General features: G+C 48.7%; 1 pseudogene; it reads left to right on the top strand.

The window, feature by feature from the left end:
• The first annotated feature begins 628 nt into the window (after positions 1 to 628).
• On the top strand, positions 629 to 6243 carry LOC114909284 (uncharacterized; annotated as a pseudogene).
• The last annotated feature ends 2601 nt before the right edge of the window (positions 6244 to 8844 follow it).

Here is an 8844-nt window from a genome sequence, read left to right on the forward strand (position 1 = left end):
CCTGACCCATGCCTGTCCCTCGACTTTGCTTTTTGGATTCTGATTTGGCTTCATTAAACATCGGTGTACGATAACTCTGCACTTGAGTCCATCCTTGCTAAGCGCAACCATGACAGAAGGTTCGGCCGACTACCAGGACTCAGCGGAGTATGCGTAAATGCGTACGGCGCTCGCCACGCAAGGCGACATTTTGGGAGTGCAAGACCAGTCACTGCAGCGCCTACAAGAAACGGTGGACGGATTGATCCAGGCTCTCATGGCAGGAGGTATTATCCAACCCGCCTCCCAGACGGCACCCGCGACTCCTGCTGAGCCTGCCCTGCCCGCACCACCCGAGGCATCCAGTACGGTCGCAAGGATCGCGACCCCAGAGAGGTATGACGGTTCGCCCGATCAATGTCAGGATTTTTTGATGCAGTGCGAGTTGGTCTTTGAGTGTTCTCCTCGCATGTATCAGACGGACGCATCTAAGATCGCTTTTGTCCTGTCCTTGTTGATCGGTCCGGCCTGGGCGTGGGCGGCCGCTGGGTAGCGCACTCTCATAAGAACCACCTATGCCGCTTTTCGTGAGAAGTTCGAAGCGGTTTTTGACCACCCGCACGCGGGGCGCGCAGCGGACAACTCACTCATGCGTTTCACCCAGGGAAATAGAAGCGTGGCTGAGTACACTCTTGAGTTCAGACCCCTCGTGGTCAAGAGCGGATGGAACTCTCCTGCCCTCCTCACCTGTTGCTACAAAGGGCTGAACCCCTGGATCCAGGACAAGCTCACGTACAGGGGTGAGGATGGGGACTTTTACCGGTTTGTGGAGACCGCCATCGCCATTGACAATCTTAGCAGGAGTCGACAACCCAGGGGAGACCAGATCCTCCCCCCGGGGTCCGGCCCAGAGGAGGAACAGCTCAGGAGAGAAGAAAGAAGACGGCGCCTGGTGGGGAAACTGTGTCTCTATTGCGGGTCCCAGGAGCATCTCCGTGCCGCATGCCCAGTGCGACCACCCCAAGGGACCTCCAAAGCCACGAAGGTGAGTCCGGGGGAGCACCGGGGACAGTTGCGGTTGCCAGTGAGTATTGCCTGGGGGGGGGAGCCGGGTGCAGGAAAGTGCCCTCATTGATTCCGGAGCAGCGGGCTGTTTTATGGACTTGGGCTTTGCTAAAGCGCACCGTGTCCCTCTTAAGAACTGTGAAGTCACCCTGAGCGTGAAAGCCCTTGATGGTCAACCCTTGGGGACCGGGGTAGTTGATACCAGAACTGTACCTCTCCTGCTTGAATCAGGAGCTTGTCACCACGAGAAACTTACCTTCTTTCTGCTCCGAGCTCCAGACACCCCAATCATTCCAGGTTACCCCTGGTTGGCACGCCATGACCCGGTCTTCAAATGGAATACCAATGAGCTGGTTTCATGGGGAGATTCCTGTCGCTCGTCTTGCCTCACCCTTTCTTGTCGGGCCACGTCGGTGGAAGGGGTAGAGGGCCTTCCCCAACCGGTCATACCCCCGGACTACGAGGATCTACGAGAAGTCTTCAGTAAGGCCCGCGCCGCCGAACTGCCTCCTCACCGGTCCTGGGACTGTGCTATCGACCTCTTACCAGGTACCACGCCATCTTGGGGTCGGGTGTATCCCCTGTTGTTGCCGGAACAACAGGCCATGCAGGAGTACATCAGGGAGGCCCTCGAGGCCGGCCTGATCCGGCCTTCGATGTCACCAGCGGCGGCAGGGTTCTTCTTTATCAGTAAGAAGGACGGGGGACTAAGGCCATGCATAGATTACCGGGGGTTGAACGGGATCACAGTCAAATACCCACACCCATTGCTGTTGATCACATCAGCCTTGGAAGGTATTCATGGGTCGGCCTGGTTTACTAAATTTGACCTCCGCAGCGCGTATAACCTTATTCGGATTCGTGAAGGGGATGAATGGAAAACGGCTTTCTCCATTACACTAGGTCACTATGAGTACAGGGTCATGGCTTTTGGCCTAGTTAACTCCTCCTCAGTTTTCCAGGCCTTTCTGAATCATGTGTTGGGGGACTTCCTTAATCACTGTGCCATCGTCTACCTTGACAATATATTGATCTACTCGAGGACCCGAGAGCAGTATATCCAGCAGGTCCAGTCGGTCCTCAGGCGGCTCCTACAACATCGTCTGTATGTCAAGGCAGAGAAATGCGAGTTCCACCAATGCCGGTTTTCCTTCCTGGGCTATGTCCTGAACCAGGAGGGAGTCTCCATGGACTCCAGGAAGGTGGGTGCCGTGACATCCTGGCCTCGACCCACCATAGTAAGGGCGCTCCAGCGCTTCCTTGGGTTTCGCCAATTTCTATCATCGCTTCATACGGAATTTTAGCACAGTAGCCGCTCCCCTTACTGCACTAATGGCTAGCAAGGACCGAAGACTCCCTTCGGGGGCGGAGGCAGAGAAGGCTTTCCAGGATTTAAAGAAACGGTTCACCTCCGCCCCAGTGCTGAAACAGCCGGACCCTTCCTTGCCGTTTGTGGTGGAGGTCGACGCCTCCTCTGTAGGGGTGGGTGCAGTCCTGTCCCAGAGGCAAGGGGACCCTCCGAAGCTGTACCCCTGTGCCTTCTTCTCCAGGAAGATGACCCCAGCCGAACGTAATTACGACATTGAGAACGGGGAACTCCTTGCTATCAAGCTAGCGCTTGAGGAGTGGCGTCACTGGTTGGAGGGCACTGTCCATCCCTTTGTGGTGCTCACAGACCACCGAAACCTTGAATACCTTGAAACTGCAAAAAGCCTGAACTCCCGTCAAGCCCGATGGGCCCTGTTCTTTACCCGTTTTCACTTTACTGTTTCCTATCGACCAGGTACAGGTTTTTGGGGTTCCACACCATCACTCTGCACTTGCCAAGGGCTTGGTCCACATTGAGAGAACCATCATACATGTATTTTTTTTCCATTTGGCTCACACTTTCTCAAAAGTGACTAGTGTTAAACTACTTACAATTATTTATCCATTTATACAGCTGGGTAACTTTTTTTAAACAATGAAACACATACTCTTTGTCATTCACACACTATGAGTGAACCTAAACAGCATGTCTTTGGACTGTGGGAGGAAACCCACGTAGACACGGGGAGAACATGCAAACTCCACACAGACTGAGCAAGGATCTAACCCATGTCCTCTTGCACCACCCAGGCGCTGTGAGAGAGTAGAACTACTCGCAGTGCAACCCTAGACCTGGATTCTCTTTTTGTCATCATGGCATTTTTATGGCACACATTTTCACGCTCACTGTGGCATGCATACTCTTTCTTTACCTGGTGCACTTCTTATCCTGGCAAGACATTTTTCCTTTTCAAAGATGTTTTTGGTGCTGCGGTATCTGCATATGCGACTTCTCTTCTTGGTTTTTGTGCTCTTGACTTTATAGACCTTATCAGTAGTCAGAGACATCTTGTGACTCATTGTAGCCTCTCCTGCTTTGCATTAGTCTATGCACTGGTCAGTCTGTTTTCGTTCAGCAGGTCACCTCTTAGGTCATCATCACGAATCCCCAGAATGATATTCTAGAGATTACAGTCATGCACGATATTGGAATTGGAGGGTTCGCGGCAGTTCATCGTGATTTGTGTAAGTTTATTTGTTTTGCTGCTGCTATATCCCGCCACGTATTCTTATTGTGTAGTTGTGCTCATAGATAAAAGTAATCTGTGCAGTTTTCAATTATATTTATTTATTTCATTGCAGTTTGTCACAATACATGGAAATCTAAACTGTATCCCATACTGTAGACTGAGCATCACTCAGGCACTTTGATTAATTGTGCCGCCCTCTTTATTCTGTTTGTTTTGATTACAATCACGGAGTAGTTTAGTTTTTAGGCTCTAAGTTTACGTGAATTAGCTTGGTTCAAATTTGCAGCAGGTGATGCATAGTGGCTGCCTGAAGGTGTGAAGACTAGGGGTGTAAAGACAAGGGAGTCTACCTTTAAGAGTTCACCAAAGGCAGCCTCCTCCACTAGGTAAGTTCTGCTGTCAACATTGTGTGCTGTGAGGGATCATGCGTCAAACATGTCAGACGTCAAAGTGATCTATAGCAGTTGCTCTGTGCGACCCATCAGAGACCCAGATACTCCTGGTGCTACAGTAACCCGATTTGTCCTCATCTATCAAGCCCTCCATCCTGTTTCAGTCTCTCCATGGGACTCTAGAACTGTCAGTCTGCTGTGAAGAAGCTGACTTCATCCCAGCCTATGCCTCCCACTTCTCACCTGACTTCCTGGCCTTTGCAGAAATCTGGATTACCCCAGATAGCACAGCCATACCTGCAGCCCTCTCCAGGAACTATTCATTCTCCCACACCCCTCATCCGTCTGACAAAGGTGGAGGCACAGCCCTGCTCATCCTGCCCCAGTGGGAATATTCTGTTCCCCCTCTCCATCTGCATGACCTGTAATCTTTTGAATTGCACATTGTCTCTATCACTCCCCCAGTCACACTTCTTGTGGTTGTTCTTTATCGCTCTCCTAGCCCTCCCCGTTGCTTCCTGGATGACCGAGACACCTTGTTGAGCTCTCTCCCAGGGGACAACTTTCCATTGATTCTCTTGGGTGACTTCAACTATCATGTTGAGGACATTCATGCAAGCAGCCTTCTGCTGCTCCTGCAGTCCTTTGACCTCTCTCTGTCCCAGTCCCCTGCTAGTTACAAAGCTGGCAAAAGCCTTGTCTTTTCCTATAACTGTGGCTGTCATGTTCTCTGTTACTCCACTGCATGTCTCTGGTCCTTTCTTCATCTCCTTCCAATTTTGCATCACTACTTATCCCTCTCCTGTTTCTCCACCCATTGTCACCTTCTGTCGCAACCTAAAATTTCTCTTACCCTCCTGCTTTGCCTCTGCCACAATATACTATCTTCCTTCTGCTGCACAATTCACAGATTTGCCAGCAGACAATGCTACTTTTCTGCCCTATCTTCCTCTCTTGACTCTCTTTGTCCCCTAACTTCCAGACCAGCACGCCCCTGGCTGAGCAATATACTACGTGCCAATAAAACCAAATTCTGGGCTACAGAGCAACAATTGATGATAATTCAAGACTTGGACCTGGATGGAAATGACATCCGACAACCTTCCACTATGCTGTCTCTTCAGCTAAAACCACCTTCTTCCACAACAAAATAGAGAGCCTCCCTCTCCTCTGTCCTCATCCTCCTCGACCTGTCTGCAGCATTCAACACTGTCAACCACCGGATTCTACTCTCATCTCTTGGAAACTTTGCATCAAAGGAACTGCACTAAAATTGTTTGAGTCTTACCTATCAGACAGATCCTACCAACTGGTCTGGTGAGGCTCCCATTCATCTCCTCAGCCTCTCTCAACTGGTGTCCCACAGGGCTCGCTACTGGGCCCCCTACTCTTCAGAATCTACACCTCTTCCCTCGTCCCTGTAATCGCCTGTCATGGATTCAACTACCACTGCTACGCCGATGATTCTCAGCTCTTCCTCTCATTTCCACCTACAACAACAGACATTTCTTTATGCATCACTGCATGCCTATCGGATATCTCTGCCTGGATGTCCGATCTTCACCTACTGCTGAACCTTTCTAAAACAGAGATCCTTCATCTCCCAGCTGGCTGTCTTCCTGTCGCAAACTCTCTATCAAACTGGACAACTCACTCATTTTGCCTACCTCCTCAGCTAAGAGTCTGAGAGTAATGACTGACTCAAATCTATCTTTCTCTCAGTACATCGAAGCCACAACTCAGACCTACAGATACTGATTCTGCACAGCTACTTTTCCAGGCTATGGTGATATCCCTCCTGAACTACTGCAACTCTCGCCTGTCTGGCTATCCAGCTACTGCCCTCAAACCTCAGCAGCTGATACAGAACGCTGCTGCACAAGTTGTGTTTGACCTGTCAAAGCATTCCCACATATCTCCCTCCTCATCTCTGTGCACTGGCTTCCTGTAGCTGCCCATATATAACTGAAAACTATGTTTATGGCCTAGTAAAGTATCAATAGAACTGCTCCCAGATATTTGCACACCTCAGTTAGACTGCTACACTCATCCTCCTCTGCCCACTTGATGGTCCCATGCACAAAAGGTCCTAAATCAAAAGAACAAAGGTTTTCAGTTCTGAAGCTGATGTGGTGGAATGACCTCCTCTCTCACTCAGAACTGCTGAATCTCTGTCTACATTTAAGAAGGGTCTTAAAATTCACCTCTTCCTAACTCCCTTCTCCCATGAGCTCTTAAGTACACGTTAATGTGTAAATGTTCACACTCTGTAACTTTGAAATTATAATTGTTGAATAACAGATAAACTTTCATGCAGCTACTCATGTGATGTAAATGTAAAAAAAAATGTGATTTGGAATAGTTGATTATTTGGATAAACCTTTATGCAGCTACTGGTGTGATGTACATTGGTTCATATGGTGAAAAGTAACACATTAATTGTGCTTTAGAATCATGCATCTCTGTCATGGTTTCCACCCAGGGCGGAGGCATCGGACCCAAGTACGGTGCACAGGCTGGTTTCTTTCAGGGGAAATCTGAAGACGTAGTCAAAAGAACGGGCAAAGGGTCAATGAGGTGCAGACGTAGTACTGAGGAGAATCCGAAGACGTAATCCGAGAGGCGAGTTGTGGGTCAAAGATACCGGAGAGACAAAGGAGGACGGGAATGGGAGCAAGGGACAAGGAATGAAGGATACAAGAGAGCAGATGCTAACACTGAGAACAGGTACTGTACGCTGAACTAAGGTTCCACACCTGGTTGTGTTGTGAGCTCGCTTTTATCCTTGCGTCAGCTGATTGGTTTCAGGTGTTCCTCGCTGGTTGGAGGTGGTGGGCATGACAGTCTGCATCCAAGTCTCTCTTTCTGTTGATGTAATGCACTCACTGTATTTTTCTGTGAGATGTACGTCACTTTGGAGAAAAGTGTCTGCTAAATGAATAAATGTTCGCTGCTTCCCTTGGCTCTGTCACTGCTTCACATGGGTTCTGCTTTCCCTGCTGTGTTGATAATATCCAAATCCTCTTTTCCCCAACTGCTGCAGATGTTATCTTCCCATTTTGTAGCTTTCCTCTCAGACTTCTCTGCTTGATTGACTGACAACCATCTTCAACTCATACTCTCCAAGACTGAGATCCTTCATCCACCCCCAGCAGCCTCATTCAAATTGCTCACCTCATCCACTTCATTTATTGAGAGCTTAGAAGTAACAGTTGACTCAAGTGGCACAGTGAGTAGTACTGCTGTCTCACACTGCCTGGTGGGTACAAGAGGATGTGGGTTCGATCCCTGCTCAGTCTGTGTGAAGTTCACATGTTTGCCCTGTGTCTGTGCAGGTTTCCTCCTGCAGACATGCTGTTTTGGTTCACCCCTAGTGTGTGAGTGACAGAGTGTCATCCACTCATGTATGGATGAGTGATCCATTGTAAGTACCGTATCTAGCAGTGTCATTCACCATGGTAAAAAAAGGTGTGTGGGCTGATAACACTAGATAGCGTTCACTGGAAGTCACTTTGGAGAAAAGTGTCTGCTAAATAAAGGTAAGAATTTTGGCATCCTCCTGAATTGTGGAAGGGATTCTGCAGCTCTGAAGGACAGTGGATTTTTAAGACATTACGGGTGACTTCCATGAAACTTTTACCAACAAAATTCATTTGTCCCAGTAAAGAGAAAGAGAGGACTAATTCCAATGTAAACAATTCATTAACATGAGGTGTAAATGCGACTGTTGTCTTGGTAAAAATACAGTCAATAATTCAGCAGTGAAAATTAATTTGCAAAGAATACACAAACCTGCAGCCATGAAAACCGTATGATGTTCTAACTTACATGACTAAATTACAGTTAAAATGAGCTTTCGCAAGGATAACCCTTATTTTTGCTGTTGTTTTACAGTGTATAAAATGAAACGAGGTTTGTGGTCTCCCCAAGTGTGTAAAGTGGATACATGTGACAGGGACAGTAAGTTTTACAGTAGCACCGCAGTTGCAAGGGGTGACGTGTAACCGAAGTGCAGCTGATGTCCTCCACAGTGGACATGTTGCTCAGGGACCGGGCGGAAGATGGCGGTCAACGGCCGCTGTTCCCCACGCTGCACACAGGTCAGATGTCACGTCCCACAGGGTCACTGCCCCTCCTGGTCAGAGGCGGCGCCACTCAATGCCGCTAGTTAATGCTTACGTATCACCTCACAGTCTCGTAGGACACGGAGGTATAAAAGGAGCCAGCGGAGCAGAACTACTCGCGGATTCTTAATAAGCGGTTCTCTTGTGCTCCCTTGGCGATTAGTAGTCTCTTGTTCCCTCAGTCTGTTTTCTAGGTGTTCATGTTCCAGTCCCGAGTGCCCGTCCTGTCACTTCCTGCCTCTTGTCCTCCAGTCCTGGTCCATCGTTCCTGTCCGGTATTTCGTCACGTCTCGGGGTTGTGGTCAAACTCACTGAATAGCGTTTCGCTGTTCACCATGGCATAGTTCAAACATCGTGTGTGTTTCCTGGTCTCGTGTTTCCTGTTTCACTTTCACCGAGTGTCTTACAATACGCACAGTGCACTTCTAACATCACACTGCACGTGAGGTCATTTTGTACTTCGTCCGTGTTCGGACGTAATAGCAACGCGCGTCTGTGTCCGACTCCCGTCCGGACGCTACATCAGAGCACACAGGCACACACCGACACGAAGAGTTTTCAATACAAAAGATAAACAGCGGGGGAAAAACATACAAATACACTGCATTCATACTTTACGGAAAGGGAAAAAATATAAAACACTCATGTTGCACTACTTTAAACCAGCCAAGACCAGGTACTATTTCATTAATATATTGAAGAACGCTTACTGATGCCATTGAATAA

The sequence above is a fragment of the Scleropages formosus genome, chromosome 21, assembly GCF_900964775.1.
Source record: "Scleropages formosus chromosome 21, fSclFor1.1, whole genome shotgun sequence".
Classification (NCBI taxonomy): Eukaryota; Metazoa; Chordata; class Actinopteri; order Osteoglossiformes; family Osteoglossidae; genus Scleropages; species Scleropages formosus.